This window comes from Adiantum capillus-veneris, chromosome 7 (genome assembly GCF_014529385.1).
Source record: "Adiantum capillus-veneris isolate H3 chromosome 7, ASM1452938v2, whole genome shotgun sequence".
Classification (NCBI taxonomy): domain Eukaryota; kingdom Viridiplantae; phylum Streptophyta; class Polypodiopsida; order Polypodiales; family Pteridaceae; genus Adiantum; species Adiantum capillus-veneris.
In genome coordinates, this window is record NC_140937.1 from 89,089,213 (window position 1) to 89,102,012 (window position 12,800).

Consider the following 12,800-nt stretch of genomic DNA (forward strand, 5'->3'; position numbering starts at 1 on the left):
AGACCAAGCCATTTACTTTTTTCAAAGTGTGCCAATAGATTGCCAGAGTCCGATCTGTCCTTAATATTCTCCACCATATTGAAGTCTCCTATCAGAATCCACTCACCTTCTAAAGGGAAGTCCCTAAGATGCATCCACAATTTGGCCCTATCCTTGGCATTACAGGGACCATAGATGTTCACTATGGTGATAGGTTGATCAACTTAGATAACTCTCACTCCTAAGACTCTCCCAGAGGGGTGGTTGAGGACCATCTTGAGATCCAAGTCCTTGTTAACAATAGAGAGGACGCCACTGAATCCGTCCACTCCCTCTCCATAAAATGCTAACTTTGACCCCACAACGTGTTTCATTTTGCTGCGAGCATCTAGGTGGTGCTCTTGTATGGTCCAGCATTTGACGTCCTTGTCCTTCCTCACTTCTTCCCAAAAAAGGGAATGCTTTTTTCGGGTCTTCAAACCTTTCACATTCCACGATTGTATAGCCAAAGTTTCCATCATTGGGAAGGAGGGATGAATTCCTCCACATTTGGCCCGAGCCCCGTTTTTGCATCTTTGACTCTAGGAGAGTCAGGAGGATCTCGTGGAGCCCGGTGTTCCATCCTCTCCAGCGCCTCAAAGGGACCCCAAAGACTAAGAACCCCTAAGAATAGGGGTGCCAAGGGCCACATAAGGGAATTGCAAGAGGCTACATTTAAATATGGTGTACATGTTACTAAAACACTTTCAAACACGAAGGTTTTGTTAAAGAGCCCCTCAATAGCCATTTTAGTTTCCTCGTGTCAAATACTTGCATGATGCCACATGCCTTTGAGATATAAGGATACACAATAATATTGCCTCATGTGAAAACTACTTAGAGCTTCCTTACCCTCACCCTTCTCCTTCAAGACATATGCGACATCCTAAACTACAAGCATTTGTACATGGAAAAAAGCATTGTATATCCAAGTGCTAAAAAAGAAACCTAAGTTAAGTGTAATCCGACCTACAAATTTTGAGGTTTACCTCTAAATTCTAGATTTGAAGGTGAGAAAACCTACAAAGTCTAGAGAAATTAGCAAAGATGAATTACAAATCAAAGGGGAGGCATACAATCATCATCATACATGCAAATTGAGAAATTCAATTATACAAATATAGTAAAATTTGTCTTTAAAATTTTATCATATGTCGATTTTTTAAATTTCAATTTTTTGTGGGATTCTCCAGGAGCCCTTGAAGGCAACCTCCAAATTTTAAAGGCAAATCAAATTTTATAGGCAAATTTTAGGAAAATCATGTAAAGACCTTCAAATATACTTTTCTCATAAGTAGATATTTTAAGTTTTCGAAAAAGAACACTAGGTATTGAAGTGCTCACAAAAGGGTAGGTTTAGTGTAATCACACATACAAATTTTAAGTTCTAGATTTGAAGGTGATAAAACCCATGAAGTTGGCATGATTGGAAGTGCAGTTAAAAGAATTCCCTTGCAATCAACATGTGTTAGTCAAAGGAAAAACATAGAGGAGGGAGGATTAAGAACTTGGGAAGAGCAGCTTTCATACTACTGGCCAACAACATCCCTGAGCCCCATTGCAATTTGCAATAACAATAAATGATAATTCCACAAGCTAAGGTGCGGCAATCACTAGAGATAGTGACACATCTGTATTGGAATCCTAAAGTATCTTGGGTGTAAAGTTCAGAACCGCAATGATACCACCAAAATGTCAATGGAAGAAGATTAGCTACATAAATTGATAAAATGAGCTCTTTGAGAATTGAGAAGCCTCATGACCAAGCAAGGGAAAAGGGGAACAAGGGTGAGAGCTTCTATAGAAACTTAGTGTAAAAACACTCAAATATACTAAATCTCGAGATTAAAGTTCTCATATGTTGGTTTTCTAAGTTTTTGGGAAAAAACACTACGTATCCAAGTGCTAGAAAAGACCTAGGTTTGGTGTAATCCCGCCTGCAAATTTTGAGATCTACCTCTAAATTCTACTTTGGAGGTGAGAATGCCTACAAAGTTCATAGGGAAAAACCTAGGTCAAGTGTAATCCTACGCACAAATTTTGAAATTTACGTTTGTATTCTAATTTGAAGTTGAGAACACCTACAAATTTCAAAGAAATTTAGCACAAAAACCTTTAAACATAGTCAACACTTTACTTCAACTTCCGATGTTGTAAACTTGCAATTGCTCGCCACCCGCCCTAGATTTTCTCCCTGTCTTGGATTCGTCAGCTTGGGCTTTCTCGCGTCTGTTTGTCATTGGCTATGGGATCAATTGCATGTTCTCTCTCTCTCTCTCTCTCTCTCTCTCTCTCTCTCTCTCTCTCTCTCTCTCTCTCTCTCTCTCTCTCTCTCTCTCTCTCTCTCTCTCTCTCTCTCTCTCTCTCCCCCGATGTACTCATTGTCTTTCTCTCTTGCTACTAAATCCCGCATACCCTGTCATTCTCTCTCACCATTGATCTCTCTCTCTGTCCCTCTCCCCCCCCCCCCCCCCCCCCCCCCCCCACACACACACACACACACAAACACACACAGACACAGAGGCTGCGGACAGTTGTGATCTCTCGTTCTCTCTCTCTCTCTCTCTCTCTCTCTCTCTCTCTCTCTCTCTCTCTCTCTCTCTCTCTCTCTCTCTCTCACACACACACACACACACACACACACACATAGCCTTGAGTGCATGCACATTCTCACTCAGCTAGATTGGACTCTCTCTCACACATATCACCAATGCCTAGTTCCTCTATAGGTTGAGATTCGAGTCTCGTGCACACACATAGCCAACAACCAATCGCATTTCTTCTCTCCATCTCTCTCTCTCTCTCTCTCTCTCTCTCTCTCTCTCTCTCTCTCTCTCACACACACACACACACACACACACACACACACACACACACACACACACACACACACACACACATGAACACACCACATACACATAGCATGGACGTGAACGGATGCATGAGGAGTTGTTGCAGGTTGAGATTGGATTGAGAGTTTCAAGCACCAAGGTTGTCGAGCTGCAGTGAGCTGCAGTTGTTTCATGAAGTTCCAAATGTGGGCGTGTGTGCAAGCCGCAATAGATGACACATGGAAAGACTCTCCTTGCTTGGAAAATTTAAGCTCCATTATATACGTATAGATTTCCTTCAAAATTATTTCGATCAAGAAACAAAAATTGGCACTCTCTCTCTCTCTCTCTCTCTCTCTCTCTCTCTCTCTCTCTCACACACACACACACACACACACACACACACACACACACACACACGTGCCCTTCCATTTTGGGTCTATTTAAGATTTGTGTTTGATTAAATTAAGGTTTAGTGTATTAATTGAAAATCCTAGCTAGATTCCAAGTTTGCAAGCTCAAAGTGCTATAGTCGGCAACTCTACTAATGCTCAAGCCTAACGAGCACGTGAAAAACTTTGGCCACAAGATAATCACCTTACCATTGATGAAGCAAGAAGCAGTAAATTGGAAGACAAGGCTACTACTAGAACTAGAACCCAATGCCAAAGGTGATTATGAAGATGTTCCAGTGATGACATCTAAGCAGGTGCTACTCATCCTAGAGAACGAGCCGCTTTGGAGAAAGAAATGGTTTGAGAAGAGGCCCCAAGATGAGACAACCTACAATAATGCTCCCCAACACTTCACGATTGACCCAACATATTTTTCAATTCCAAGACAACAATCCTGAGAGACATAATATACATGGAGAAGCAGGAGACCATCTATCCTCAACTATCTAGGAAATTGTTAAGATTTCTCATAGCCACAAATCTATAGAGGCATATGTGGTACATACCCTCAAGGCAGTAATCACTATGAGCAAGATGTGCCACACCTAATTTTCCAGATGACTTATTGTCCTATGAAAGCTTTGCAATCTATGACTCCTTATGAAGCATGGCATGATAAGAAGCCATCTATTGATCACATCTGCATTTTTGGTTGTTTAGCTTATGCTTTGATTCCACAAACACATCACAAAAAACTGGATGATAAGGCAGATAAATGCATTTTTGTTGGTTACAATACTGAAAGAAACTGTTACAGGTTATACCATCTGCAGAAAAAACGTATCGTGGTTTCATGATATATTATGTTTGTGGAAAATACTATTCAGCCTTTGTTATCATGTACCAAACACAATAACGTAAGCTCACAGGACATTTATGACATTGTTGCCTGTTTTTAATGGAAACTTGAATGTAATTTCCAATGAGGCAAATGTAAAGCCTATGGGGGTTTCGAAAAATGCTACAAATCAGCCTATTACTGATGCAGATGTATGGAAAGGGCTGAGAATGAGGAGGATAGAGATATTCCAAAATGATTAGTGCATAATTTGTGTGACACTAAATTGAATGCACCTATGTCTAGTCACACTCTTTCAGGTTCTTGCCATGCATCTTATGCGTCAGATTGTTATGCTTTGAATGTTTCTAGTTTATGTGATGAGAAGGAAGTTGGAACCTCTTTCTTTTGATGAAGCACATAATACATAAAATTGGATGGATGCAATGCAATCAAAATACGATACAAAATGACACATGGACATTATGTAATTTTTCTCCTGGAAACGTTAAAACGTAAGCCGGATGGTGAGATTGATTGCTACAAGGCTCGACTTGTTGCAAAAGGTTATGCACAACAAAAAGGCATAGATTATGAAGAGACTTTTTCTCCCACTTATCGTATAACTATTTTTCATTTTCTATGTGCATTGGCAGCTCACTTTGGATGGGATGTACATCAATCAGACATTGTTACTGCTTTCTTGAATGGTGATATCTTTGAGGAATTTTATGTAATGCAGCCACGCGGCTTTGTCAAGAAAGGACAAGAAGATAAAGTATGCAAATGTGAGAAATTTTTGTATGGGTTGAAGCAGTCTCCTCGTGCTTGGTATGAGAAAGCTGACATTTGGTTAAACAAGGCTTTCATAATAGTCCAAAAGAAAGCATTTTGTATGTAAAGCATAAGGGTGATGTATTTCTCATCGTCGTTCTATATGTAGATGATTTGTTGATTATTGGTCTGAATGGGACACACATTGCTAAATTTAAGGTAGATTTGAATTCTACTTTCAAGATGAAAGACTTGGCACTTTTGCATCATTACTTGGGCATACAGCTTAAGCAGTGTGATGTGCCTTGTGTCAAACAAGCTACACATAGACATTACTATGTAAGTTTGGCCTTGAGGACTACAAATCTATTGCTACTCCCATGGAAACAAGTTTAAAATTAAGTCTTCATGATGCTAGTAATCTTGTTGATGTCACTCTTTATCAAAATATTGTTGGATGCCTTATTTATGTATGTAATACAAAAGCTAAATATTCAATTTGCAGTCTCACAGGTTATCAGATTTATGCATAGCCCAAGGTCTAAGCATTGGCAAGTTGTCAAGAGGATTTTTTTTCTACTTGAGTAGAGCTTTACATCTTGGCTTGTTTTATCCCAGGGGGGGGGGGGGGTCATTGCTGCCAGAGTTACATACTTTTTCAGACTCAAATTGGGCTAGCTGTTATGACACGCAAGTGTCCACAAGTGGTTTTTGTTTCATTCTCAACAGCTCTTGCATATCATGGTTGAGCAAGAAGCAGCCTAGAGTGGCTACTTCCATATGTGAAGCTATGTGTAGGGCAGTATTCATACCTACGGTTGAGTGTGTATGGCTCAAACGCCTTATGGTTGATTTGGGTGGTGTTGGATAGAAAACTGTCAACATCATCTACAATGACAATCAGAGGGCTTTGGTAGTTGCGAGGAGACCATTTTTCATGCTCGCACAAAACACATTGAGGGGTATTATCACTATGTCAGGACAACCTTGTAGGTCTTTTCACGAAGGCATTGCCATGTGAGAAGTTTGAAGATTTTCGCAAATCTTTGGGCTAACTTTCCTTTGTGGATTTATCATGTCCTCAGAGCACGTCACTTCCCTATACACTATGTTCTATCTCTCGTTCATCACATCACTCATAGGGGGGATTTGTTACCATATATGTGGTAGTGATGTCTGTGAACACACTTAGGACTATTGAGGCATTTTTTCCCTTACTAGGATATTTTTTCCCCTCTGCATTGTATATACACCCATCACTGTAGGGCTAGCTTATCTTTCCATTGTGCACTAAAAAATATACTCTCTGTCATAAAATCTAATATCTAGCTAACCCAAATGATTTTCTCATATTAAATTGATCATTTAATGTGGGAGAATAAACGGGAACAAGAGTTGGAATAGAGACATGTGCTTCTAGACCTATCTCAACGGGAGACCAAAAGGAGAGATGGTTGCATCTCAATAGGGGTCCAAAAGGAGATGGTCTACCAAAGAGCAATGTGCAATAAGTGCTTCTAGACTTATCTCGACACGGGACCAAGAGGAGAGATGGTTACATATCAATATGGGTCCAAAGGGAGGTAGTCTATCAAAGAGCAACGTGCATCTAATGGAGCTTAAAAGACCTTAGGGTTAGCTTCATTAAAGACCTCCAATAGTTAGTGTTGAAAGTCCTTTGACCTTAGGTATTGACCTTAGACAAGCTAGGGCTAAGCTTAAGGTGGGAACCCGACCTAAGCTTGAGGTGCTTGTCGTGCTTGATGACTAAGGTGCTTGTCATGCTTGATGACTAAGGTGCTTGAGGTGCTTGTCATGCTTAATGGAGGAAGGTGCTTGAAAAGCTTCCCATGCATGGGGGGTAAGGTGCTTGAGTAAAAAAGAGACCCTACAAAGTAGGGGGAAAGACCCAAATTTAGGGGAATCTTTGACTTAACCTCCCACTCACCCAAAGGGCACCCCTTTTCTAAAGGGTCACATGGGACACATGTCAGACTCTCCCTATGCTTAGCCACACGGTGTGCTTGGATGCTATTGGTTAGGCTAAAGAGGGGTCCAATGAGCTTCTAGTTCCATCCAACAAATATCTAGATATTTTCAAGCTCTCTGTGTCTCTAAGGGGTAAGGAGGACACTTGTCCAAAGACTACCCATGTACTTGAAATGCATGTTGCATGTGATTGGCTAGGGGGAGAGGGGTCCGATGAGCTTGAGGCATGAGGAAAAGGTAGAACTCACCCCAATCAAGCAAGGGGTGTGCTGGGGGGTACACACACACACACACACACACACACACACTCATTTTGTGTATTCATTCTCACTTGGTGAAAGTATAGGAACTCCACCTCCTTCTCCAAGCTTGTGAGAAGTGAGAGCCTACACCAACACTCTTGGCTATGGAATGCAAATCCAACCAAGAGCCACGCTTCAATGCTTAAGCTTTCCATCTTCTCCATCTTCATGACTATGCTATTATGTATGCTAGCAAGAAGAGTGATGATAAGTGAGAAACTATTTCTTTTTCCTATGGAATGTTTCTTCTTCCTCTTCCCTATTCCCCGCTAGATCTCTCCACCTTCAAAGGTGTTTGAGGCCTTGGGATTGAGGCTTGGGATAGTTAATGCTTTCTACAAAGTTTATGTTATGCTTGTGATGCATGAAGCTTTCCATCTCCATTGCATCACCTAGGTCATAAGGAACACAAAGATTGTATTGTACCAAGTATCTCTTAATGGGAGAAACTATAATACAAATGCCTATTGGAGGGGGGACGGGCTCCATATGAATCCAGTCCTCAATCGTTGTCATGTTCTCTATATTATCTCTCTTAAAAAAGTATTGTCTATGCCAAGGTAGATAAGTACCATGTTTATGTTGCTACCATCAATTAAGTTCACCCGCTATGCTCACAATGTAATCTCATAAAAGTGCTTTATCTAATTCCCTAATTTCGCTACTCTCAAAGTTCATAGGCCATTTCCATTACATTGGTTATTAGAGCACTTAGTTTCTCTTTCTTGCTTAAGAAGAGAGGTCCTTAAGTAGCCTATTAATGGTTGATTTTGTTAATTATAGTAGGGTAAGTGGGACTGGGATCTATTATCGGTTTTGTTGAGCCCACTATGTGGGATATGGTGCACACCTCGGGAGCTTTGGTCTTAATAATGTAGTCTTCTTAGACTTGCCTATGGCTTTACCATTATTGAGCCATAAGAAGTCTGGAAGGAGCTATCCCTCGGCAGCTGTGCTATGTTAGACCCACTCCACTACTCTCTATAATTAACCAATTTGAGCCATGGGTATAGATACTTAAGTGCTTATTTTCAAAGGCTAAGAGGAGTAGCAACTAAGGTTTTGAATTGTCAAAGCATACACTAAATAAACACATAAGTTTAATTAACATGGTTGACAATAACCAAGAGAGTAAAATGAACATTGATAACTTTGATTTTGCACATGAAGGTGCTAATGATATGCTCCCATGTTTGTTAATTATCTTTTTACTAGGTTGCAATAAGCTATGGGCAATCCCGCTTTGCAAGCCGAAGTTACTCAACAACTTCGTGCTTATGGGATTTCCTTTCCTCTCCAAGAGGAGAGAGAGCTTATGAGGCCTCTTGATGAGACCCCCAAGAGAAGCTCTCTCCCATACAAGAGGAGGAATCCAAAGAATGAGAAAGTAACAAATCCCTAAGTTCCTCTAAAGATGTGGCTCCACGAAGACGGCAGTCTAGACGATCGCCAACTCGTCCCAAGAGAAAACGGTCAACCCACAGTCCTTCTCCTCATCACTCCAAAAGGGAAGAGAGGAAACAAAGGAAGAAAAGGGTAAGAAAGAGGTCACCCTCTTCTTCACCTTCCTCCTCTTCTGACGAAAGCAATAGCTATTCTCCTAGAGAATACAAGAGGGAAGGACATCACAAATCTCACCCTACATGGAGAAGGTCCCAAAAGCTCAAGAAGGTCAAAGACGGAGGAAAGAGTATCTCTTTCCTTACCTCTGATGGCACCTTTGGTGCTACTGACAAAGTATTGGCCTTCATCCAACAATTTGATGTGGCCTTTGGAGACAAGGGCTTTATGGAGTCCTCCGATCTATGCCACGTAGCTATGCACTTTCAAAAATCAGCTCGTCAATGGTGGGCTAGCCTTCGTGGCAATGGTGAAGCCCCAAAGACATGGAAAACTCTACAATTTTCCATCATGAAGCAATTTTTCGCAAGTGATGCAAAGGACAAAGTGCTTACCGAATGGCGGTCTTAGAAGCTTCTCTCTCATAAGTCTATCCACAAATATGTGGAAAAGTTTTGTGATTTATATCTCACGACTATTGTCTTTCAAAAGATAGACTTCACCGAGCAAAATCAACAATCCTGTGCGGGATTACCCAAAAAGATGGCCGAGTATGTCAACTCTCAACGGCCTGGTTCTATCACCGAAGTAATCCACCACACCATGGTTCCTTTGCGTGTCAACTTCCAACAAGGGGCTAGACCAAATATTAAGCCCATGGAAAATAAATACATAAGTGTTTCCAAGAGGAAAACCAATGCCCAAAATTCTTACCAAGGCCATTCCAACAACAACAACAACAACAACAATCGGTCCAAGGAGAAGGGAGTTTACAAAGGTAAATATAAACTCTCTCCTAAAGAGCTAGAAGCTTTTTGTAAGGACCACAAATGTTTTAAGTGTGGGGAGCAAGGCCATGGTATCGTCCTTGCCCCAAGAGAATTACCGCAATGAGATTTCTAGAGCCTCTATGTTTGAAGCTCCAAAAGAGGATGCTCATTGCCAAGGATTTCCCCTTTCCTATGCTTGGGAAAAGATGCAAGAGCACAATGCCTTTATTTTGTTTGACCCTAGTTCAACTCACAACTTCATATCCATAGAGTTAACCACTAAGGTAGGCATACAAGCCCACGAGATGGAAGATGCATTGAAAGCCAATGGGTCTAATTTCCTATATGGATCCCAAGATGTTTTCATTGATGACATCCCTAGTGAGCTACCTCTAAAACGAGGGATGATGACCATGCAACTGAGCTCCTACCAGGAAGCTCACTGCTTAACAAGCCTCCTTATCAAGTTTCACAAGCTCAACAAGAGAAGATCATGAGGCAAGTGCATGAATTGGTGGAAAAAGGGATGGTGAGGTCTAGCTCCTCTCCATTTTGTTCACCATTGCTTTTAGTGCAAAAGAAAGACGACACATATTACATGTGTGTCGACTATAAAGCACTAAATAAGATCACTATCAAAAATAGATTTCCTGTGCCACGGGTAGAAGATCTATTTGTTAATTTACAAGTTTTGGCCTGACAAATGCTCCAAACGCATTCAAACTCATGATGGAGAAAAATCTTCAGGCCATTCAAATTCTCTTGAAAAGTATAAGCGACACCTCTAGGTAATCTTTCAATTTGTGTGAGAGAATAAGCTTTTCATTAATCAAAAGAGAAGTGATTTTTTCCTACAAGAAATTGAATATTTACGTTACATTATCTCTAATGATGGTAGCCGTATGGATCCAACAAAGTTAGAGATACTAAAAGGATGGCCTAATCCAAGGGATCTACAGGAGGTATGAAGCTTCATAGGTATGTGTGCATACTAAAGATGCTTCATTAAAATAATTCTCGCTAATAGCAAGCCCATTACATGACTTAACAAAAAAGAACATTAAGTATTCATGGACTGCAAAAGTGCAAGAAGCTTAAGGAGAATCTTATCTATCAATGTGTGCTCACACTACTAGATCTCTCAAAGCCATTTGAGGTCCAATGTGATGCTTGTGGTAATTTCCTTGGAGCTATTTTGCTTCAATAAGGGCATGCCATAGAATATGAGAGTCAAAGACTCAACTTTGATAAGTGAGTATTAGGAAAATATGAAAAAGAGCTACTAGCTATTCTATATGCCCTAAACACGTGGAAACACTATGTCTTGGGGACTCCATTCATCCTACAAATGGATCACAAAGCCTCAAGAAATTCATGATGCAAACCAAGCTCTCCGACAAACAAATGAGACCGAAAAATTTTCTTTTGCAATTTAAATTTCATATTGCTCACATTGTTGGCAAGCGCAATCAAGTGGTCGATGTACTTTCACAACAACCAAGGGTAAATTTGGTGTCTATAGCAACTCACAATGATCTATCCTTTATGATAGATGAGTATGCTACTGACCGAAACTTGAAGTATGTAATTACAGCCTTTGCATTAGGGAAGAAAAAAGAACCATTCACCTTGAAGGATGGTTATCTTCCAAACAACAATAGGCTATGTGTTACTTACCCATACAGTAAGAAAGTCATGTATGAATCCCATACTTCTCCTTATGTGGGGCAAAGAGGCAATCCATAATCTACTCTTCAAGGAGTAGAAATATATTTCTGTTGGTCTACCATGAAAAGTAAACACACAAGAGTATGTTTCAAAATGCGTGGTATACCGAAAGTTGAAATTTGATCGAGGGAAGCAACTTGAATTGTTTCAGTCTGCTTAACAAGAAAACACACTCTATGCCTGTCAAAAAGACTATCAAGTCATATCAAATGGCAATCCTCTTCAGATCTCAAATTTTTAAGCATCATGTCTTTCCAACATCCATAGTGTTGGACAAAGATCCTAGAATGCAGTAATTTCTAGAAGGGTCTCTTTGAGAATCTAGGAAGTAGATTAAATTTCTCTTTCGGCCTATCATCTACAAATGGATGACCAAAGTGAAATAACTAATCTAAAGATTATTGATCTACTAAAAGCCTATGTCATGGAAGTAGATCAACGTTCTCAATGAGAGAAAAACCTACCTCTTATAGAGTATGCATACAATGACATTGTACATACTTCTATGGGAAAATCACCTTTCAAAGTTAAAGAGGGAAGATCCAAAAGTCCCTTACTACTTAAAGTACATGGGAAGATCTTCGCTATTACTAATGAATATAGCCGAGACTCAAAATAATATTTTCCAAATATTAAAGCGGTTATATCCATCTCAAAGCAAAGGCAAAAAGAGTTGCTGCTAATAAGCACATAAGAGCCTTAGCCTTTAAGTAAAATGATTGGGTCTTGCTAAAGTTTCTTAAGGCTCGTCTAAGGCATACTACAAGCAAGAATCCTATGGGCCACCAAGAGTATTATGCTAAACTAGCAAAAAGATACTATGTTCCTTTTTAAATTCTTAAGCTGATCAATGAGATGGATTATCAATTAAAGTTTCCTTAACCATTGGCTCATGCACCATGTTTTCCATGAGAGCCTACGTAAGCCTTACAAAGGAGCGCCATCAAAAGAAGCAATAGTTGTAGAGACCCTTCAAAAATTGGAGTTCAAGTACTTCAATCTGAGTCCATCCTATGACATGAAGACAAGGTATTAAGAAACGATAAGATTATCTGACGAGATCTTATTAAGTTTAAGAATGTTTCTTTTAAAGATGCTAAATGGATGCAATGAACCTAGCTTAAGGATAATATGAACCTTTTCAGTTCTTACAATGATGCCTTAGGGTAAGCATATGAAAATGCATTTTAAGTGAACAATGTTTTGTCTTATAAGACTAGTTCTCTTTTTATTGTGCACAAATTTAAATAGTATGCATGCTTAGACGGTCTACCAAAGAGCAATGTGCAATAAGTGCTTCTAGACTTATCTCGACAGGGGACCAAGAGGAGAGATGGTTACATCTCAATACGGGTCCAAAAGGAGGTAGTCTATCAAAGAGCAACGTGCATCTAATAGAGCTTAAAAGACCTTAGGGTTAGCTTCATTAAAGACCTGCAATGGTTAGTGTTAAAAATCCTTTGACCTTAGGCAAGCTAGGGCTGATGAGCTTGAGGTGGGAACCCGACCTAAGCTTGAGGTGCTTGTTGTGCTTGATGACTAAGGTGCTTGAGGTGCTTGTCGTGCTTGATGACTAAGGTGCTTGAGATGTGCTT